Consider the following 23,501-nt stretch of genomic DNA (forward strand, 5'->3'; position numbering starts at 1 on the left):
AAGGATTAGAGAGTTTGGCACTGTTTTCCTTGGAGAATTGAATGTTGAAAGGAGATTTAATCGAGGTACTAAATCTCAAGACACACCTGGGCAGAATGGATAGGAATAAACTGTTCCTACGCCTGGAATAAAAGAGATGAGATTTAAAGTCATTATCAAAGGGGGGAATAGAAACACGAGGAAAATGTTTTTCACACTTCGAGTGCTTAATGTATGGAATGTACTGCTGGAGAGTGGAGGATAGTTCAACTGAAGCATTCCAAAGGGAATTGGACTGTTATTTAAAAAAGGGAAGAATGTGCAGAGTTCCAGGGAAAAGGCGGAAATGCTCATTATCTGTCAGAACGTTAATATATTGTTATTCATCACTCATCACTGAATCGAGAATGAACTGCTCCCTGCCGTTTCGAAACAAGGTGAAGAGCAGGAATGATTCAATAACAGAGGAGATGGTGTAAGACTAAAGGAAAAGGTGAAGAAAACAGATATGTGTCTAAAATGTGTTGATGTTGGCAGAATGATAAACAGGTGCCTCCCGAAAGGAAAGCAAGAGTAAACATGAGAATAAAATAGAAACCTGCAAAGAAAATTCGAAGCAAAATGGAGCTGAGTTTAATGTCTGAAATTGTATCTGGAAGGCGATAAAATGTTTTATTGAGGAATGGCTTTCTGTTTCTGGAGTTGACACTGGGCTTTATTGGAACATTATAGGAGGCTGAGATGGAAAAAAAAATCAGCATAAATCAAGATCAGGAATTAAAATGACTGGAGACTGAAATCCGAGTGAAGTTTCTTGACTGAACAGAGATGCTTCATAACGCAGTTACTCAGTCTGCCCAATATGACAGACAGTTTTATCAACATAATAACACCTTGAAATTAGAAATATGGAAACTAATGTTCCACCTGGAATGCGTGGTTAAGGCTCTGAACAGTGAGGACGGATAATGGAACGTCATCAATTCTGATCCATTTTCCTATTTCCTCAACAGATGATTTCCTCGCACTGGTGTTGATGTAGAGGTGCCGGCGTTGGAATGAGGTGGGCACAATAAAAAAGTCTCACAACACCGGGTTACCTTTGGAATCACGAGCTTTGGAGCGCTGTTCCTTCTTTAGATGAGTTGAGGGAGGTTGACAAATCGATATGAGCACAATAGAATGATAATTACAGATTGGAGTGAGAACAATGGTTAGAATGCGCATCTTTTCGGGTAATCAAGCCGTTAAAAATACAGACAGTAAGGGTGGAGAGAGAGATAGTCACAAGTTAAAGAGGTGTGGATTGTCTCAAGTCAGGACAGTTAGAAAGATTTTGCCAACTCAAAAAGTATGGTCGCGATGGGAAAGGACATCGTGGGGGAAAAATACAAGAAAAAGTGGATCAGAAGTCACAGCCGTCAAACTGAACAGAACCAGATATCCATTATGCAAACACTCCCAGTGCCTCAAGAGAAGCCCTTTCCCCAACTAAGTGTTTGTATAGTTTTATTTGTTTCTCCTGAACTGACAGGTAACAGTAAATCACAACCTCACCAACCAGTGACAGCCAGTTAAATAATCACCCCGCACTCGCTGATAATGGAGTTTCTGACAGTGACAGTTTCTGACCATCCTCCGATTGGACCTGGAGGGAACCAGATTCACTGTCAGAGCTGGACTTTCTTACAGAGTGGGTGACAGAGCCAGGTGAGCGATGGTGATGGAGTGGTGACTGTGCGAGCATTTGACCAAGGGTCAGTTCCTGACCATCACTGTTCTGATTTATTTAATTAGTTATCGCAGGTCATAACAGTAGGTGGACACTCTTAAAATGAAATTCACTAAAAATCCTCACCATCAGGATCTTTGTAATGGAAAATTCAGCTTCAATTTGCTTTGAGTGGAAACTTTGTGAAATGAAAGAACAGGCCTCAGAATTGATCAATGAGTTCCCAGTCAGGAACAATTGTAAAAAGGTGGCTTCAACCAGACAAGCCAAGTTCAGTTTCCAAACTGCGCTCCGGGCTCTCCTGGTGCCTGATGGAATCAGCAACTGAGGAAGTTCCATAATTAAAACTATTGCAAATAAGAACCGCTTCTGCACGGCGGGCGCTGGTGGTATGGTGGTGAGCATAGCTGCCTTCCAAGCAGTTGTGGCGCGTTCGATTCCCGGCCATCGCATTAGCAATTCAATTACGTCTTTTCCTTCCATTTTCAACAGAGTGGATCGAAACAGGGCGGACGCAACATTTGACAACAATGAAATACAATAGAGATTTCTCTTTTTCCTGTGTTTATTCGGACCTAACTCATTTCTACTGCAAAATTATTGAGCTACAAACACAAGTCTCTGACCTAATCAATGAGTTCGCCGTCAGAGACAAAAAGACAAAGTAAAAGTAGAGGAACAAATTTCAGCTCACGCACTGTGCTTTGTCCAATAACGGTGCCTGATGAAGTTAGTATGAACGGTACTGAGGTGATTATATTCCGAGTGTGACTTGCGGAGCTGCGGTGGCCGAGTGGTTAAGGCGTTGGATTAGTAAATGCAATGGGGTTTCCCCGCGTAGGTTCGAGTCCTCGCTCGCAGCGATTATCATTAAAAAGTGTTTTCTTCCGTCAGCCGCAGAGCCAGAACTCTTCTAGTATTTTGGTGCCAAGTATTTGGATGGCCATCATGCTTTCAGCTCCATAGCTCCGGGCCGAGTGCAGGAAGGTGAGCTTGAAGAGGACCCCTGGGTGCCCTCGGGCTGGCATGGACAAGATAAGCCGAATGATTCAGTGCTGTTCCCTTTCTCTGGTTCCATGAGGGAAATCACAATGTGAGCAGATTGGAAAAAAACTGCATCAGGAGCGCAAGGACAAAACAAGGTCTGATGTCAGAGGAAGATTCTTATGGAATGACACACAGAACATAAGACATAAATTTCATCAGAATACACTGAATGATCATTTCAAAATGCTGCTTGGATGATATGACATCGTGTTCATTCAAACACATTGCTGCAAGCTGGTCATTATTGGGCGTCAGGAACTCCTGGTTATAGCAGATTGGGAATGGAAGGAGCAGCTTCACATCTGCACATTGACAGGTCTCAGATTGACAGCTCCCAGGACAGGTTTTCCTCTCCTCTCGCTCTGTGCTGTGGATTCTCGGGGATGAGTTGGAGTTTCCCAGCTCAGTAACTGTGAAAGCCTCTGAGGCCGGGGATGCTCACAGTGTCTGTTCCCCAGATTCAGGGGGCTGCAGCCAATCAGAGCTGTGCCTGGGTTCACCCAGAGCTGGTTAAAACGATGATATTGTTCACAAGCTGAATTCTATTTGATCAGATGTAGATACAGATTGTGTGCACTCAGTCACTAAACAACAAGATCCCGCCTTCATATAGAGTTAATGAGAAGGTATGGAGGGATAGAGTGAGTTAGAGCAGTGAGACACAAACCGCCAGAAATCCGTCAGTGACAGAAATCCCTATAAATTCCAGCTTTATCCAGAGAGATTTACTTGGAGAAACAAAAGCTGCATTCTCGGCTCTCATAAGAACATAAGAACTCGGAGGAGGATTAGGCCATCTAGCCCCTCGAGCCTGCCCCACCATTCAATAAGATCATGGCTGATCTGAAGTGGATCAGTTCCACTTAACCGCCTTCTCCCCATAACCCTTAATTCCCTTATCGATCAGAAATCTACCTACCCGTGACTTAAACATATTCAACGAGGCAGCCTCCACCACTTTAATGGGAAGAGAATTCCAGAGTTTCGCCACCCTCTGAGAGAAGAAGTTCCTCCTCAACTCTGTTTTAAACTGACCCCCCCTCCCCCTCCCGCCTTTATTTTGGGGCTGCGCCCTCTACTTCTGGTTTCCTTTCTAAGTGGAAAGAATCTCTCTACCTCGATCCTATCTAGCCCCTTCATTATTTTATATGTCTCTATAAGATCACCCCTCAGCCTTCTAAACTCCAACGAGCACAGGCCCAATCTACTCAATCTCTCCTCATATGCTAACCCCCTTATCTCCGGTATCAACCTGGTGAACCTTCTCTGTACTCCCATCGGGACCATCATATCCTTTCGCAAATAAGGGGACCAAAATTGTGCACAGCCGTCAGGAAGGCGGATTGGATGTTTGGCTTCATAACTGGAGATACTGAGTATAAAAACTGGGAAGCCCTGCTCAATCTTTATGAAGCTCTGATTAACTGAGCTGTTTTAGGATTGCTCCCAGACCCGGTAACCACACTTTACAAAGTGTGTGAGAGTCCTTCTGAAGGGGGAAAGGAGATTTACTGTTTTGGATCCAGTGGTGAGGGATTTTAACTCCAAGGTATGGCTGGATAACTCGGAGTTTCTCTCTTTGCAGCAAAAGGGATTGAGTGGCGCTGGAAGAGAGGTGTAAAAGAGTAGAACATATTGAACTAAGGTACACAGGGGGAAGTTGCTGCATTAGCTGCTAGCAGAAGGATTCGGGGACAGGCATTGAAGATTGAAGACAGGAAGTGCAGGAGGCATAGCATCCCGATAGTGCGGAAGGAGGCCATTCGGCCCAGATATTCTCCACCGACTCTCCGACAGAGAATCCCTCCCTGTCTCCCCACGTAATTACTCTGCTAATTCCCCCTAACAATAAAGGGTCAATTTAGCCTGGCCAATCCACCTAATTTGCACATAGTTGGGGATGGGAGGAAACCGGCGCACTGGAAGGAAACCCACACAGACACGGGGAGAGCGTGCAAACTCTACAGACAGGCAGCCAAGAATGTTAGAAGTGGAGTTTAGATTTCTGCTGTTGACAAACTCTGGGTAATCCGCTTCAATGTTTTTGGCATTTAGGAATCAGAGATATAACTAAAAACAGAACTGAAAATAAATATAATCACGGCAGTTATTCACATGGCGCTAATATTTGGGGCTGTATTGTGTCTGTTGACCGCGTGGCCTAACGGATAAGGCGTCTGACTTCGGTAATCATGGCAACGATGATATCAGAAGATTACGGGTTCGAGTCCTGTCGCGGTCGTTTTATGCAGAAATCTGGTCGAAATTCCAGCAAACTGAGATTTCCTTCTTCAGCTGAAAGCTCTGCATTTTCTTGCAAACATTGCAGGGCGCTTTCTCAGAATGTATTTCCTTGTTGTTTTGTTCATTAAATTTTCTCATCTCATTATATTACTCTCCCCTCAAGAAATCAATCTTTTTTTGTGTGATCTTAATAAATTATTGATGCTCCCGAATGGAGGAACAGGCTTTGTAGCAAATAGATTAATACAATTCTGTGGGGGAAAATCTAATCTCCTCAGGAAGAGGTTTAATAACGAGCTGAATGATGGAAATGTGGAAATCGAAACACAAACAGATCAGCCATGATCTTAGTGAATGGCGGGACAGTTTTGTTAGGCCGAATGGCCTTCTTCTGCCCTTATTTCCTCTGTCCGTGTGTCCGTCGTCTGATTCCAAATTTACCCTCAACAGGACTGCTGAAACTCACCAATACTCACGGTTCACTTGGAGCACAGGAATCAAACTAAAACATGGAAAAATTAAAATCTGACTGGGATTCCCAGTTCTGTCAGGCCGTATGGTTGCTTTTCGAGTTCTGCAGAGATATTTTCTCTGCAATGAGTTCTCTGGAGGTAAACACTGCTTTGGCTTTCACTTATTGTCGCCACTTTCATTGCAAAGAATTATCTTTAATAAAAAAATTGCAGGGCTCGTCCGGGATTTGAACCCGGGACCTCTCGCATTTTAATACTACACCCAAAGCGAGAATCATACCCCTAGACCAACGAGCTACCCGCTGTAATGTGTCGCCATTTGGCATTATTGAAACAACATTCTATCCAATCCCACTCCCCCGCCTCATCGCTCCGACACCTGACTTTGGTTCTGACCCTTTGCTAATTTTCCACATTCTCCCCCGTGGGTTTCCTCTGGGTGCTCTGGTTTGCTCCGTAGTTCAACGAGGTGCAGTTTAGGTGGATTGGCCGTGTTAAATGTTGCTTTTGTTTCCAAAGATATGTACATTAGGCACTGAATCGGGTTCTTGATGAACTCTTGACTGGAATATGAAAATCTCTATCATTAAATCCCTACAGTGCAGAAGGTGGCCATTCGGCCCATTGAGTGTGCACTGATTCTCTGACCTATCCACACAACCGGACATATTTACCCTGTTAATCCTCCTAATCTAAACATACTGGGAGACATGAGGGGAAATTTAGCATGGTAAGTCCATTTACCCTATCAATGGAGTGTGGGGGGAACCAGAGCACCCGGAAGAAAGTGGGTCATTGTTTTTGTAACTGGTCGGCGCAACATCGTGGGCCGAAGGGCCTGTTCTGCGCTGTAATGTTCTATGTTCTATGTTCTATGAAAGCCAAGTGGGCACAGAGAAAATGTGGAAAATACGTACAGTCACCGAAGGCCAGAATTAAATCCAGGTCCTTTTACTTTTCATTGTCTGTCTATAATCTTCCTACCAGAATGAATCACTTCACAATTCTCAGCTTTGAATTTCATCTGTAACTTGTCCACTCATTCCGTCAACTTGTCTCTGTCCTTTTTGCAGTTTTACACTATCCTCCTCAGAGTTCACAATGCTCCCAACTTTCACATCATCCACAAATTCTGAAATTGTGCCCTGCACACCATGACCTCGGTCACTAATATATCCTGGTGCATGTTCACAGTATCTACAGCTTGTGCGCAGATCAATGTGATTTACTGCAGTTTGAGGGTGAAAACAGAAAAGCGGAGCCAATGCAAATGCTTGTATATCCCACGGAAATGTTGCAGAATTGTTGTCAAGTGGTTTTGTTATCATCGTTAACAGAAAATAGCAGAGAATGGCTTTGATGCATCAACCTCTGAATTATCAGTCCAGCACACTTCCGCTGCGTCACTTTGCTCTGGTAAATCCAGCTCCCCTCTGCTGCCTATCAATGTAGCCATTCAGATATTCACTTTCACATTGTTGTTTAACTCCAGCACGAGTGTGAGGGAGCTTCAGTCAGGCCACACAATTCCACTGCAGAACACCAAGAATGCAATGGACAGAGAAAGACACGCACAAAAGCAGCGAAAGAGACTGTTTGTACACGTGTGGCGACAGATAAAGGTTCCGAGAAACCGGCAGGACCCGGAATTGACCACTCACATGTTAAATTAGTTTTCTGTTGCAAATATATTCTTGTAAGGATATTTCCTGCTGCGCAGCTGTCCTGCTTTGAACTATTGTTCAAAGATGTTCACTGTTGTTGTGCAAAGTGTTTCACTGTTTGTAAATATATTTCCTGCTGTGCTCTATGATATAGAGGGTTACAGCATGGAAACAGGCCCTTCGGCCCAAAGTGTCCATGCCGCCCAGTTTTTTTTCCCTCGGAGTTATTCCCAATTATCGGTGTTTTGCCAATATCTCTCCAGACCAGTCTTACCCAGGTAACTGTCTCAAATGTTGTTGAGTGTTTTTTTCTGCTGTTGTGTAAAATGCTTCCCTGTTGTTGTGTTTCTGGCTCTGTAAATATTTTTTCCTTCTGTTCTGTTTATTGTCCCCTTCTCTGACAAACGTGTTCCCTGTTGTGTGAAGAAGATTCTCCGTGAGGATTTTTTTTTGTCAGTAAATTGTTGCATGTTGTGTTAAGATGTTCTCCCTTCTTGTGTAATACTCTGGTTGCATATAAAATCCATTTAGTACAGATCGAGGTTTTTCGCTGAAAAGGGAAGCCAAATATCAATTGGTGTTCTCCAGGTAAAAGTCACAACTGCTTCACAGTTACCGTTAAACTGTTCCATCACCACTGTAAACGTGTTCCCTGTTGTGTCAAAATATTCTCCGTGAAGGTGTTTTCTGTTCAGCAAAATGTTAATTATCTGATCTCATGATGTTCCATGTTGGGTTAAAATGTTGTGTCAAGATCTTCTCTGTTCTTGTACAAAACTCTGGTTAAACTGCAAGTGGATAACGATCGCCCAATTTCGACTGCCTTTTACCCTCTGTTAGGGAATGTGATTGGGTGATTCATATCGTATCCAACACATGCGTGTGAGTGAGATTTGTTCTGTGTCTCTCTGTCTCCGGTTGTAGTTGCGAGTTTTTATTTGCTTTATTCATTTCGAGAGGTGGGTATCACTGACTAGGCCAGCATTCATTACCAATCCCTAACTGGCCTTAAGTAGGTGGTGGTTTGCTGCTTTCTTAAACTGCTGCAGTCCCTGAGGTGAGGGAACAGCCACGGTGCTGTCAGCCTCACAGTGTTTCAGTGTTTTGCCGCTGCGACAGTGAAGACGCTGGGATGGATTTCCAAGTCGGGACGGTGAGTGGGTTCGAGGCCGAGTGGGTGGGAGAGAGGGGGGGGGCGTGGAGCTTGCGTTGCTGGTGCTCCCATGTGTCTGCTGCCATTGTCCTTCGAGATGGTAGAGGTGATGGGTTAGTGGGTGCAGTCTAAGAAGAGAAGATGAAGAAATATTGTTCCCATTGCAGAGGAGAGAAGGATGGGTTTTAATGCGCTGAGTGTTTAGGACCTGGAATGCACTGCCTGAGGGTGTGGCAGAGGCAGCATCAAATCAGGACTGACAAGGAGGAATGGGATCAACACCTGAATTGAAGGGATTTACAGGGTTATGAGACAAGAACTGGGAAAGGGATGAGCCGAGTTGTTCTTGTAAAGACCAGCACACAAAATAAGGGCCGAATGGTCTCCCTCTCTTTGTTGTATCCATTCTAAGATTCTAGATGTATGAGTGTTGGACTCATTCTGTATCGATCTGTCTCTGGTGTGACATATGTGTGTGATATTCATTATAAATCTATCTGAGAGACTTTGCAAATCTGTACACGTTCTACCCAGAAAATACCGGATTGAAACCGGGCCTTTTGTTCTAATTAGTACATGATTCCACACGATCCTCTACTCAAAATCTTCAATGTAACAGCAACTGCTTATCTCTGAAATTCATTCTCCATCGTCTCATCAACTAGATTTCCCTTTTGGACATCGATGCTGGTCGACTCAACTGCTCAAGGTAATAGCAAATTCCAAGTTATACTGACTATACCGGGAAATCCATGTGTCTCTGTGGCGCGTTGGACTGCTCAATAATGGCACTTCAGCCATTCAAAGTTTGAGTCCCACCACAATCGGATTATGGATCAGGTTAGTTACAAACCAGTTGCTGCTTCATTGATGTGATTCACCTTCGGCACCGACATTTCCTGCTCTGCCATCTCTCCATGCTGTTTCTGTTAACCCGGCTCCCAGGGAAACCACTGACTCGAGAATAAATCACAAACCTTTCTTAAAGTTTGACACAACGCTCGCTGGTTGGGTTGGAAATAGTAATGTGTGAGAAGTAGGAGGTACCCAGCCCGAGGCCAGTCAGTTTGTATGGATTACACCCGAGCAACTGACTCAATCTTTGGGGGGGGGGGGGGGGAACTCGATCGGCTTAGTTGTCACCGTTAGGTTTCAACCGTCGAGCCCATCCAAAGAGACACCTCTGGGGACACCGATCCCACTTCCCTTTCTCCCCCTGCTCTTGAAATCAAAGACACGGCGGAGTCATTCTACGTCAGTTTATTCAATCTTGCAAGAAAGGGTGCAGTCCCGCAGGTACACACACACACACAATACATGATTCTGCCTTATATGCCTATGCAGTTTATCATACATCTCCCTTCCCTTGTTAATTGGCTCCCGCGCCGCGCTTCCTTATCGTGAACTGCTCAGCTAGCTTCACCCTCCTACATCTCTCTTCCCTTGTTCTATCTTTGGCGCCTATTCCTCCTTTTTATGGTTCGCAGTAACCGCTTCTTTATCATACCCAACCCATGACTACTTTGACTGCGAGCAACTGATTTCATACTTGTTTTTAAGCACCTGCCCCTGCAAAGCGTTTATACAGCATATTTCACTTCTCGATTTCCCGCTCTGTCAGCCCGCTTTCTCAAAAATTGCATCAGCTTCCCCTTACAATCCCCCCTGCTTTTCCTTACGCGCTGCAATTTTTGACTTCCACCTCCTGTTTCCATCCCTCAAGCATTATGTGGGCTCGTTCGTCCCAGGTGCCATCTCCACCTTTGGTGTCTAGGAGGCCCTGTCCCTCCTCTGTTTCTAAGTGTATGCCTATTACCCGTCCATCCAGGATATCGCGTTTAGTCAGAGCTGTTTCAATGAGCCTCTGTGTCAGACCCCGTATGCAAGGGATAACACAGCACCCTAAGGCGGTCAACACCCCTGCTACCACTATAAAGGAGATGAGGACGGATACTACGACTCCTTTTCATTTCCCGAACCATGTCTCCCACCACCCAGCAAGGTCAGTATCCACTCCTGAATTTTCAGCCATCTCCTCAGCCAGAGTCGTTAGTCCTTCTAAAGCCCTAGTGATTGACCCATCAGGGGCGGTGTTGTTCAGGATGAAGGTACCACACTGTGCCCCTATCATGACACAGACCCCGCCTTTCTCTGCCAGGATCATGTCTAAGGCTAGCCTGTTTTCCCATGCCATTCTGCTGGTGGCATCAAGCTGCGCCGCGATTCCCTTCACTGCATCGCGGGTGTAATTAATAAATCGCTGCTAGTTATAGTAGATGTAGTTGATCCAATCCACATTCTTATTGATGGTCACCCATCAGAACAGAGACTCAAACCCCGCCGCTATCTGGTTGCTAGCCTTATATTCATCGGGAACCCCCCTGGGGACTCCTATATTGTCTAAATAGACCCGGTCGTCAAAAGAGGTGGGTAAGCTCCTCTCTGTTCGCCGATCCCTACGGGGTTCCTGGTGTTCGAATGCCAGGGTGAATGGGACAACTAATTGGACTATCGCGCAGGTCCCTGTCCATCTCCGGGGTAACGTTGGTCGCAAAGTCCTTCCTCCACAGTACCACCAGAGGTCAGCTCGGGGGACCTGGATTTGGGAATAATTCCCTTCCCCCGTGTCGTCACTGACCTTTTTGATCGTACCGCATCTGTCAAAGGTGCCCACCTGCCTGTCCAGTCTGTTCCCAGTCCGGGAAACACAAGTGTGATGTGTCCCTAATACCCCAGAGAACACTGGGGGCTGCGATTCCCTGTTGGATCTCACAGGGGGAAACGTCAGGCCCAGGGATTGGCAGGTGGGATCATCCCAGGCCGTCCGGTGTTGATATAATCTCACCAGGCATTCCATCTGTTGTGGCTCCCTATCCCATCCCAACGGGAAGGGAACTACCTGTGGAGTCGGCCTACTGCCCGTGCAGGCATAACAGTTGCCTTTTTCGAGGCTTTTGACCGTATACCTGACCCATTCAATCCAGGCATTCGTTTCTCCGAACCCCGTTTCTATTTCAATAGTCTCCTTGAGATCTTTTATCTTTATCACCCTGACCCCTTCGGAACTTTCCGAGACGGATGTCTCCTTCCATAGAACCGGGGAACTGCCAGCTACCGCCTTCTGGACCGTGATCCGTACGCAGCACAATCTATCCCCCCTAACTCTTACCCCTCGTACTTCATTGTCCAGGTTCCCATACCTATTTCCCACCATCCATTCCGTCTGCCTCACGGTGAGGTATAACGGATTACACTGGTTCAGCCCGCAATTCCTAGGGAGGATGGCCCGTGGAATTAACGAGACACGTTCCCTAACCCCGAGTGATATACCCTCACCTAGCCCTTTTCCCAGGAAATACAATTCCATCCTCTTTCCCTGGTATCCCTTCTGCCTTTCAAGGTTTACTGCAGTCTGGTCACGTTCCCCCACGGTCTCGCATGGCACCATCCGGCAGAGATAAATCTCTATTACCTGCACCTGGGGTGCTTCGTTTATGGTGAGCGAATATATTTTGCCTGCGAGGGCCGCTTCTTCCTCATACCACCTATCAACCGCTTCCTGATTTTCCCGCGCCATAGCTCCCAAGCCCCTCCCCAGAAACTTTATCCACATTATTAGCAATATTAGTAGCATTTCAGTATTGTGATCAGAGTTCATTTCAGAATATTGTCCACTTAGTGCTCTGTAATATGCTCCGCCTCTGTAAAGTGATCGCTAAGAGTTGACGTCTCCTCCGCTGGAGCCGGTACCGGTCCCTTAACTCTGGTGTAATGCGTCCAGCCTCTCTCAGCCGTCCGTATAGCAGTCTCTGTAATCAGTAGTACCAAGAAGGGGCCGTCCCAGATCGGCTCCAATGTTCGTAGTTTCCAGTTCTTAATTAGGACCCACTGTCCCGCCTTGATAGTGTGAACCGCGAATTCTAGAGGCGGCGTCTGTGCCAGGAGTCCCTGTTGACGTAAACGAGACAGGACAGATTCCAAGGCCTCAACATATTTTCGTATAAATACGTCTCTAGACTCGAAGAGGGGTAACTCCCCCCTCGGTCCATTAAAGGGGAGACCGAACAACATTTCATACGGGGAGTCACCTAAATCGCGCCGCGGTTGCGTTCGTATTTGTAGGAGAGCTAGGGGAAGGCACTTAGTCCAGGGCAGCCCAGTTTCAGTAGTGAGTTTCGTGAGCTGTTTTTTTAAGGGTCTGGTTCATCCGCTCGACCTTGCCCGAGGACGGGGGATGCCAGGGGGTGTGGAAGTCCCATGATATTCCTAATCCTTTCATTATCCCTTGTAGCAGTTTTGATGTAAAATGTCTTCCCTGATGAGAATCTACATTCTCTACCAAACCATATCTAGGCACTATTTGTTCGAGTTCTTCCCTGATGTAAGTGGGCCATGATTTCCCCCATTACTTGTTTATTTATCATTTCTCTTCCATCTGGCAGTACCCATTTTCCTTCCCCAGTTTCCCTAGCTCCCATCTCAGTCAGCTCCTCTTTTTCCTTTTCTGTAAAGATTGGATTCGCTCCCCGGGGCATTAGGGAAATAAGGGCCTGCATCCTAATTGGTTGTGGGTTTAGGGCTGCTTTCTTTTTGCTATTTCATCGGCTAGCTTGTCCACAGGCCTCTCCTTGATCCCTTGGGATATTAAAATGTCCCAAATATAACATCCGTGCTTATCGTCTACTATAAAGAAAAACTTATCCTGTGAGTTCAAGTTCAAGGGGATGGACGAGAACTCGTTAGCTATATCTAATACTATAAGTACTTTGTGGGACAATGATAATACCAAAATTTGGCATTTGAACTCCAGGGCTGGAGTTTTCTCAGTGACACCAGGATCTGATGTCTTTCCCTGGTGTGAAATATTTAAATTGGTCAATGGATTATTCACTGTTCCTCCCCTCGTTACCGGAGCAAGGTTACAGACCTTCTCCTCAGTATTAAAGTCGCCCCCAGGTGCTGTAAGTTTCATGGTCATACTGCCGGGGGAGGGAGGTAATGTCCCCCCGCAGTAGTCTTCTAACACTTAGTTTTGTTTCTCCAGTTCCCTTACTCTGAATTCTAATTCCTTAATCTTTTTATCCCCACTCCACTTCTTAGTGGAAGTGTCTACTTGTTCAATTAGTCCAGTTAACTAATGTATTAACAATACTGCTATTTTCTTTGTTTGGTTTCTCTTTTCTAACTCTCTAATCTGTGATTCTGTTGTTTTAATTTTCCCCTTGTCGTCAGCCCAATTTTTTTTTTACCCAAGACTGAGACCTGTTCAATTAATCCGGTTTAAACCTGTTTAATTAATTCAAACTAAGAGAATTCCAATTATCTTAGTTCTGTCCTTTTTCCAATCATTTCCATTGTTGATCTAGTGGGTGAAATGGATCCCACCCCTAGGTCGCTCTTCTCAGAGTCTGGTGATACCTGTTAGGGGTGTTTAGTGCCCTCCGTACCACCACTTACACTCGTGAGCTTACACCCTTAAGCTCACACTATTAAGCCGGCTTTCCCTTCTACTCCGGCGATCTCTCAGACAGATTCTTTCTTACTCACGTCTGAACATCACATCCCAGGCATCCTTCTCTAGCCTTTACACTCACTTCAAACTCCTGAACTTCGCGTAGGGGGCTACCCCTCTTAACAACTGGTCTAAGGCTGGGTGTAAAGACAGATGCCTCCTTGTCTGTACGTGCTCAGCTCAGACCTCTCACACACACTCACACTTTTTCATCACAGGTGAGCCCCTACTGCACTTTGATTCACTCCCTTAAATTTCGTAATCTATTCCGGAGCTCCGGTTGTGGCCGCACCAATTCTTGTAGGTAAAGATTCCTCTGAGACTAATTGTGAGTCAAAGTACAGCAGTTTATTTAACAAAGCCTGATTCAGAAAATCCAAAATAAGATTTATTTTTATCACCTTTAAATATCCTCACTAAATCAAGACCCTTGCACATTCTTACAATTCTGGTACAATAAAACAAAACATCACTTGGAGCACAGACGCACGAAGAAATACTGAAAGCATTCTAATGTGCAATCTACATGTTTAATTATTTCTGCAGCTCTGCCTTTGTAACCAACACAGGCAAGTACAAAATCAAATCTACTGTGTGCCTAAATGGTTAACTCTCCTTACAACTTTAAGATGCAATGTAATGCCACCTTTCCCACTTGGCAGAATTCAAATCTCTGTCCGATCCCTACATAATTTATTAAACTTAAAGCAATTCACTTTGATTGGCTATACCTATTACATCACATGAGGGTCTCGATTACACAGTTACACTCTCCCTCTCTCTCTCTCTCTGTACCATACAGAGTCAGCCTGCTTGTCTCTTTTTAACCCTTTACTGATGGGAGCTCACTGGCCTCTAATAAATTTGACCATGTTTGATTCGGGTGCCTCATGTCATGACAAATCCCTTTCTCTCTCAAACAGTCATATAGTCATGCACAATTCCAAATACATAACCGCTATTAATGTTCTCCCCGCATCTCAGTAAAAGCCTATGTCAGGGTTCGCAGTTCCACTGACATACTTCTCTCTACTCTTTCTGCTCAGACCAATTGTAGGTCCATCCCATTCACGCTGATCCATCTATATACTTCGTGACCCATCCACAAACTCCAGTGCCTCCAGGGACACTTCCCTTATTCTACTTTCCTCTGCTCCCTCATCACATAACCTCCCAGGGTCTCGGTTTACCCTGTGTTTGCTGGATCACAGGATATAGTGGGACAGACAGGGGCCACCCAGGTATCGCTCCCACCCAGCAAGCCGCGTATTTGATTTCCTCCGGGCTGGGTGATGGTTTACCATTTACATATAAATTTAAGAGTTGGCAGACCCAATCCTCGTCCGATCCGTATTTTGGCCAGAATACTGACGGTGCCCGGATTGGTTCTGCTGTCCATGTAAAACAACAATATTTTATCATAACCGTTTTGTCCAGATTTTTCGTCTTCGTCCCATAGTCCCAATTTTGTAACTTCATACCTAATGGGCTATCTGGGGGTATTTCCTCCTTCTTATCCTTCCTCCTAGGTTCCCCGTCCCGTCTTCGGGACGACCTATTTCCCATGGTTAGTCTCCAGTAGTCGTCTTGAGTATGAATCACCCACACTCTCAGATCATACTGTCATAACCATGAAGTCAACAAGGTAGATAATAACTCTCACTAGCCCGAATCCAAATTCCGAGAGAAATTTCTTACCTTGATCCGTGCACGGAGTTGTCTGACTTCTGCCTGTGTGTGTACCCCCTTTCCTTTTTACAGGTCCCCGTCACAGTCCTTCTCCCCTACTCATCCGTGTGATTTCCTTCCTAGGGTCCAGAATTATCTCAATCGAGTGGTTTCAGATCTCTCCACCCGGGGACCAAAACGGCGTTCCTAGGCATAAATATATACCAGACGCGTCTTATTCCACCGAGTTGGTCCCCCCGCGAGAGGTCCCCGTTATAATTCAGGATCCCGGACGAGCCCCCAATTTGTGTGAGAAGTAGGAGGTACCCAACCCGAGGCCAGTCAGTTTGTATGGATTACACCCGACCAACTGACTCAATCTTTGAGGGGGGGGAACTCGATCGGCTTAGTTGTCACCGTTAGGTTTCAACCGTCGAGCCCATCCAAAGAGACACCTCTGGGGACACCGATCCCACTTCCCTTTCCCCCCCTGCTCTTGAAATCAAAGACACGGCGGAGTCATTCTACGTCAGTTTATTCAATCTTGCAAGAAAGGGTGCAGTCCCGCAGGTACACACACACACACAATACATGATTCTGCCTTACATGCCTATGCAGTTTATCATACATCTCCCTTCCCTTGTTAATTGGCTCCCGCGCCGCGCTTCCTTATCGTGAACTGCTCAGCTAGTTTTGTCCTTGGTTTCCACGCTCCCTTATCGTGAACTGCTCAGCTAGCTTCACCCTCCTACATCTCCCTTCCCTTGTTCTATCTTTGGCGCCTATTCCTCCTTTTTATGGTTCGCAGTAACCGCTTCTTTATCATACCCAACCCATGACTACTTTGACTGCGAGCAACTGATTTCATACTTGTTTTTAAGCACCTGCCCCTGCAAAGCGTTTATACAGCATATTTCACTTCTCGATTTTCCGCTCTGTCAGCCCGCTTTCTCAAAAATTGCATCAACTTCCCCTTACAGTAACATCTTTTTTCAATTAGATATTTCATTTCTTTTGGAAGATAAATAAGATTAAGGAACGCACACACGCAACAACAACTTATAAATAGCTACAATCAATAAATAAATATCAGTGTCCTACAACCTGGCAGTATGTCCTTTTTCACAAATACCACCTGATCTGGAACGTATTTCCAGCATTCCGCTGAACCCACCAACAGCAGCGACAGGCTCTGTGGCTTAGTTGGTTAAAGCGCCTGCCTAGTAAGTAGGAGATCCTGGGTTCAAATCCCAGCAGCGCCTTGGCTCTTTTTCAATCTTATTCCGATGTTTCTGTTGCGCTTGTCCTTCTCGGTCCTTGTGGTCGTGGGTCTGGAAGGTGCTGGCAAAGGAGCTTGACTGAGTTGCTGCAGTGCATCGTTTCGATGGTGCACACTGCTGCCATTGTGTGTCGGTAGTGGAGTGAGTGAAGCGGGATGCTCTGTCCTGGATGGTGCCAAACTTCTATAGTTCTGTTCCAGTTGAATTCACCCAGACAAATGATCTCAGGAAACAAGGTGATTCGATTTCCTGCCACATTCCAAAGATGAGCAGGTTGAATGGATTTGGCCATGTTAGATTGTCCCTTCGCCCCCAAGGTATTTCCATCAGTAGGTTAGCGGAGTGGGTGTGTGCCACTGCGAGGATAGATCCTATGTGCAATTCTCTGTCGGAGGGTCAGTACAGACTCGATGGGCAGAACGGTCTCCTTGAGCACTGTCGGGATTGTGTGTTTCTCAGGCCATTTGACTGCGTTCGGAATTCCCTGAGAAAATAATGGAAATATGCGTTGGTAGAACTTACAGCATTGGGTTTATTGCAGGTGAAATTTTTTTTAACTGCAAGGTGATGAAAATACCTGGATCATCTCAACAAATAGTGGAAGTTTTGGTGGAGAGTCTCAAGATTTTTCCATCGTTGGAGATTATCCACTGTGAAAGGAAAGACAAAACTGACAAGCAGAAATGGATTTTGTGACTGGCACAATTGCAAATATCATTGGGAACGAATCGAGGCTCCGCTGGGATTCTCCCTTCTTGTGTAATACTCTGGTTGCATATAAAATCCATTTAGTACAGATCGAGGTTTTCCGGGGAAAATGGAAGCCAAATATCACTTGAACCCAGGATGACTCCTGCTTACTGAACAGGTGCCTTAACTAACTAAGCCACAAAGACTGTCAGCTATGAAAGCGGTCGGTTTGAGGGAATTTTGGAGGCTATGGGCCAAATGACCTCCTTCCACACCGTATGATTCTATGATTCTGAAGAGGTGCTGAGAACACAAACTTTATAAACAATTAGGTTTTGTGGTATTATCACTGGAATATTAATCCAGAAACTCAGCTAATACTCTAGATCTCGCATCTTGCCATTTCAGTTGGTGAAATTTGAATTTAATAAAAAAAATCTGTAATCAATAATCTACTGCTGACCATGAAATGACTGACCATCATCGGAAAAACTTATATGATAAACTAATGTTGTCCCGTTGTTTAAGAAGGGGAGCAGAGACTTCCCTGGGAATTATAGACCAGTGAGTCTTACTTCTGTAGTGGGCAAGGTTTTAGAAAGAATTATTAGGGATAGGATTTATAGTTATTTGGAGATTAATGAATTGATTAGAGATAGTCAGCATGGTTTTGTAGCGGGAAGGTCGTGCCTTACTAACCATATTGAGTTCTTTGAGAAGGTGACCAAAGAGGTGGATAGGGGTAAGGCAGTAGATGTGGTATATATGGATTTTAGTAAGGCGTTTGATAAGGTTCACCATGGTATGCTTCTGCAGAAAATGCAGATGTATGGGATTGGTGGTAATTTAGGTACTTGGATCAGGAATTGGTTAGCAGATAGGAGACAGAGGGTGGTGGTTGATGGTAATTATTCATCATGGAGTTCGGTTACGAGTCGTGTGCCTCAGGGATCTGTTTTGGGGCCACTGCTGTTCGTAATCTTTATTAATGATCTGGATGAGGGTATAGTTGGGTGGATTAGTAAGTTTGCTGATGACACCAAAGTCGGAGGTGTGGTAGATTGTGAGGAAGGGTGTCGAAGTTTGCAGGGTGACTTGGACAGGTTGCAGAGCTGGGCCGCGAGGTGGCGGATGGAGTTTAATGCGGAGAAGTGTGAGGTAATCCATTTCGGTAGGAATAACAGATGTGTTGAGTATAGGGCTAACGGGAGGACTTTGAATAGAGTGGAGGAGCAGAGGGATCTAGGTGTATGTGTACATAGATCCCTGAAAGTTGGGAATCAAGTAGATAAGGTTGTTAAGAAGGCATACGGTGTCTTGGCGTTTATTGGTAGGGGGATTGAATTTAGGAGTCGCAGCGTCATGTTGCAACTGTACACAACTCTGGTGCGGCCGCACTTGGAGTACTGTGTGCAGTTCTGGTCCCCACATTACAGGAAGGATGTGGAGGCTTTGGAGAGGGTGCAGAGGAGGTTTACCAGGATGTTGCCTGGTATGCAGGGGAGGTCCTATGAGGAGAGACTGAGGGATTTGGGGTTGTTTTCACTGGAAAGAAGGCGGCTAAGAGGGGATCTTATAGAAACATATAAGATGATTAGAGGTTTAGATAGGGTGGATGGTGATAGCCTGTTTCCTCGGATGGAGAAATCTAGCACGAGGGGGCATGGCTTTAAATTAATGGGGGGTAGTTATAGGACGGATGTCAGGGGTTGGTTCTTTACCCAGAGGGTGGTGAGGGACTGGAATGCCCTGCCTGCTGCAGTTGTAAATGCGCCTAGTTTGGGGGCGTTTAAGAGATTGGTGGATAGGTTTATGGACGAAAAAGGAGTGGTTTAGATTAGTGGGTCAATGTTTTTTTTTAAAAATAAGACTGGTCGGCGCAACATTGTGGGCCGAAGGGCCTGTTCCGCGCTGTAATGTTCTATGTTCTATGTTCTAATGCCCCTTAGGGAACAAAACCTACCGTCCTTGCCCGGTCTGGCCCACATGTGACTCCAGATCCACAGCAATGTAGTTGACTCTAAACTGTCCTCGGGCTGCGAGTTTTGGGCAATAAATGCTGCCCAGCCAGTGACACCCAGGTTCCATGAATGAATAAAAAAGTGTCTGTGTCCTATTGGAGTTCTACTGAAATTTCTGTAGCTCTTTCAGAACCACTGGACGCCCCAAAATATGTTAATGACAATGAAGTATTTTTGAAATGTAATCACTGTCCAATGGCCTAGTCAGCGACGCTGAGAAAAGTACATCGGAGATTCAAAATGAGGAGATCAATCAACTCGTTTACAATCCCAGAGATTGCAAATACAGAATGGATTCCAAGCTAATTTACAGTTCCGGGAACTGTCAGAACAAATCGCTTGTGCACGCACAGTTCCACAGACAGAATCAGAAAGATCCCAATCCTCACACAGCAGCAGATAATGAAAACAAGAAACACAGTCTGAATGAAAATAATGGCGAAGTCAGCATATTCCCAAATTACCTTCCACTGAGCCCTAATCTTAACAGGGAGGGTTTACTGCTGAGGATGTCGTCTCAGGATGACCACACCTCAGCCGAGGGGCAAGGCTGAGAATATCTGAAGTGCTCTCGAATACTTCATCAGCATTTCCCTGGCATGCCGCATCCCCAGATTGAGTTCAACTTCAATGAAGAAGCATAAAAGATACAACATCGACGAGAATGGGATTCGAACCCACGCGTGCAGAGCACAATAGATTAGCAATCCATCGCCTTACCCACTCGACCACCTCATCACAGAGTGACAAGCTTTCGAATCACCTCTTGAACAAAGAGCACATTTCTCCTGTCGGATAAGTTGTGTTTCTGCTTTCTCGTTAATTTTGGTTCGCTGTTCCTCTTCCATTCGATTTCAATCCCGAGGAAGTAAAGAGGGAGACAATTCCCTGTTTGAGTTTTGAATTCACCAAAAATAACACAGATGTAGAAGAACTGCAAAAGTTATGAGCTTGTTGCGCAGCGGTAGCGCGTCTGACTCCAGATCAGAAGATTGTGTATTCAAATCACGTCAGGCTCAAGCAACTCTTACTCATCAGTCTTTGGATTTTAGATCCGGATAAAGTTGATTGTTGCCGAAATAACAAATCTCCAAACTATGATAGATACTATATTTTATGTATTTGCTCAATCTGCACCTGTACCTTGGGCAATAAAAAGACAATATCATTAAAGAAAAGCATCTCAGCTGTAAAGCACTTTGAAACTTCCAGCGGTTTGGAGAGAAAAAAATGCATTTCTTGACAAGGTAAAAGCAAAATCCTGCCGATGCTGGAATCTGAAACAACAAGTGAAAATGCTGGAAAAACTCAGCAGGTCTGACATCATCTGTGGAGAGAGACCAGCTGAGATTGTCCAGCATTTCAGACTTCAATACACCCCGTCTTTCCTCCAAAATTAAAAAGAACATGCGGTTTGATATGAACGGCAAACGCTCCTTTCTGTCTCCACCTGATTTGTGTTTTTTCTTCATGCATCCATCTCATTCTCTTTCCTGCTAATCCAAAAGTCTTAATGAGTTAGTTAAAGCCGCTGTTTGCTGCATGAAATGGTTCTCCGTATTGGGGAAAACAACTGATCTCGTCAGAACTGAGTTGTCGCTCCGGAAGTGAAAATGACAAGTGTACAATGTGTATGGTTGCTGCAACTGTCAGTTCCTCGTTAGTATAGTGGTTAGTATCCTCGCCTATCACGCGGGAGACCGGGGTTCAATTCCCCGACGGGGAGTTTATCATAATCTTATTACGTCAAATTGTACTTGTGTTGTTTTCTAACTTTGAAAACAGAAACAAAGACTGTCAAGAAATGAAACTTTCAAAAATGCAAATCCTTACATTTGTACCGACACTTTTCGTGACCTGAGATCATCGTTCGTTCAATTCATCAGCATTTTGGCTCACCTTTGATCTGGCGATGCCACGTAGTCAACACGTGGAATATTACCCTGAGAAGTGTCAGGAGCAGAATCGCGAGCTCTACACAATCTTTGGTGACCTCACGAAAGCCTCCGACACTGGAAGCCGACAAGGCCTGTGGAGGATCATGTCAAAGTTCGGCTGCCCGCCCCCCACCCCAATTCATTCAGATGGTACGCCAGTTCCATGATGGCGTCATGTCCAGAGTACTGGATGGCGGAGAATCCTCTGAGGCATTCCCAGTCACCAATGGAGTGAAACAGGGCTGTGTGCTCGCACCCACACTGTTCAGCATGATGTTTACTGCCACGCTGAATGATGCCTTCCAGGACAGTGTTGCTGGAATCAGCCTCAAGTACCGAGTGGGTGGGAAGCTTTCCAACCTGAGGAGACTTCAAGCTATTACTAATGTGAAGGTGACTGTTCTGAGAGATTTCCGCTTTGCCGATGACTGTGCCCTGTATGCTGGCTCAGAACCAGAGATGCAAGAACATAAGAACATAAGAAATAGGAGCAGGAGTAGGCCATCTGTACACAACTCTGGTGCGGCCGCACTTGGGGTATTGCGTGCAGTTCTGGTCCCCACATTATAGGAAGGATGTGGAGGCTTTGGAGAGTGTGCAGAGGAGGTTTACCAGGATGTTGCCTGGTATGGAGGGGAGGTCCTATGAGGAGAGACTGAGGGATTTGGGGTTGTTTTCGCGAGAAAGAAGGCGGCTAAGAGGGGATCTTATTGAAACATATAAGATGATTAGAGGTTTAGATAGGGTGGATAGTGATAGCCTTTTTCCTCGGATGGAGAAAGCTAGCACGAGGGGGCATGGCTTTAAATTAAGGGGGGGTAGTTATAGGACGGATGTCAGGGGTAGGCTCTTTATCCAGAGGGTGGTGAGGGATTGGAATGCCCTGTCTGCTGCAGTTGTAAATGCGCCTAGTTTGGGGGCGTTTAAGAGATCCGTGGATAGGTTTATGGATGAAAAGGGATTGGTTTAGGTTAGAGGGTCATTGTTTTTTAACTGGTCGGCGCAACATCGTGGGCCGAAGGGCCTGTTCTGCGCTGTAATGTTCAATGTTCTATGTTCTATGCTCTATATAATTCAACCCAGCCCCTTTCCCCGAAACCCTCGTTTACTCATCCACCTGACAGTATGGTCAATTTAGTATGGCCAATCAACCTAACCCGCACATCTTTGGACTGTGGGACGAAACGAGAACACCCGGAGGAAACCCACACAGTCACGCGGAGAAAATGCAAACTCCATAAAAACGGTGACCCAAGTCTTGAATTGAATCTGAATTCGCTGATTGTCTTCCAGCAACCGCACCTGGTACAAAGGAAGATGGCTGCCGTTTTTGGATGTTGTTCGGCTCATCTTCAGGAAATCTCGGCGTTTTTTTCTCACGGCAACGCCCTGAGTGAAATGATTCTCAGCTGCTTCAGAAATGACTTTTCTTCCATGGTCAGGGCAGAAGTGGGGATGTTCACTGATGACTGCACACTGCTCAGGACTATTCAGAGGACTCTTCAGACTATTTCCAAATGCAGCAAGAACTGGATAACCGCGCAGTCCTGGTCTGTGACATGTGGTAAATAAAATTAGTCTTGTCATGTGGTAAATAACATTTGTAGTGAGATTGCACCGTGTTACGCGGATGGCAGTAGGTTCTGAAGCAGCTCAACATTATCTTGGCAAAAGCCATTTTGGATGGGCAATAAATGCAGAGAATTCCAGAGATTCACTACCCTTTGAGTGAAGAAGTTCCTCCTCAACTCCGATCTAAACTACCCGCCCCCCAGCTTATCTTGAGGCTGTGCCCTCTAGTCCTGCTATCCTTTGTCAGCGGGAAGAATCTCTCTACCTCTACCCTATCCATCCCCTTCATTATCTTGTAAGTGTCTATCAGGCCCCTCCCATCAAATACAATATACAATGTAAAACTCGTTGTGACTTCTTGTAATTGTGAACAAGGCTGGCAAATTTTGTATCTTTAGGCAGAAATTCTTTTCAATGCAGAAAAGCCACACACTCACTTTCCTTATTCTCCTGTAGACATTGGAATCCGATCTCGCAGGTTTGATATTCGCAAGGCACAATCGACTCTATCACAACGCTGTTCAGACGT

At 45.4% G+C, this 23,501-nt stretch overlaps 6 non-coding genes across 6 annotated transcripts; 4 read left to right on the plus strand and 2 right to left on the minus strand.

Annotated features, from left to right (window-relative positions):
* Nucleotides 1-2,490: 2,490 nt before the first annotated feature.
* trnat-agu (transfer RNA threonine (anticodon AGU)) lies at nucleotides 2,491-2,574 on the plus strand. Its single transcript has one exon. It is a non-coding gene; the product is annotated as a tRNA-Thr (tRNA).
* Nucleotides 2,575-4,908: 2,334 nt separating this feature from the next.
* Nucleotides 4,909-5,000, plus strand: trnar-ucg (transfer RNA arginine (anticodon UCG)). The gene is given in 2 exon segments: nucleotides 4,909-4,945; nucleotides 4,965-5,000. It is a non-coding gene; the product is annotated as a tRNA-Arg (tRNA).
* Nucleotides 5,001-5,687: 687 nt separating this feature from the next.
* On the minus strand, nucleotides 5,688-5,772 carry trnap-ugg (transfer RNA proline (anticodon UGG)). The gene is given in 2 exon segments: nucleotides 5,688-5,723; nucleotides 5,737-5,772. It is a non-coding gene; the product is annotated as a tRNA-Pro (tRNA).
* Nucleotides 5,773-16,660: 10,888 nt separating this feature from the next.
* On the plus strand, nucleotides 16,661-16,734 carry trnat-agu (transfer RNA threonine (anticodon AGU)). The gene has a single exon. It is a non-coding gene; the product is annotated as a tRNA-Thr (tRNA).
* Nucleotides 16,735-20,119: 3,385 nt separating this feature from the next.
* Nucleotides 20,120-20,201, minus strand: trnas-gcu (transfer RNA serine (anticodon GCU)). The gene has a single exon. It is a non-coding gene; the product is annotated as a tRNA-Ser (tRNA).
* A 916-nt stretch (nucleotides 20,202-21,117) lies between these two features.
* Nucleotides 21,118-21,189, plus strand: trnad-auc (transfer RNA aspartic acid (anticodon AUC)). The gene has a single exon. It is a non-coding gene; the product is annotated as a tRNA-Asp (tRNA).
* The last annotated feature ends 2,312 nt before the right edge of the window (nucleotides 21,190-23,501 follow it).

This window comes from Carcharhinus amblyrhynchos, unplaced genomic scaffold (assembly GCF_965287045.1).
Source record: "Carcharhinus amblyrhynchos unplaced genomic scaffold, sCarAmb.v2.hapA scaffold_79, whole genome shotgun sequence".
Classification (NCBI taxonomy): Eukaryota; Metazoa; Chordata; class Chondrichthyes; order Carcharhiniformes; family Carcharhinidae; genus Carcharhinus; species Carcharhinus amblyrhynchos.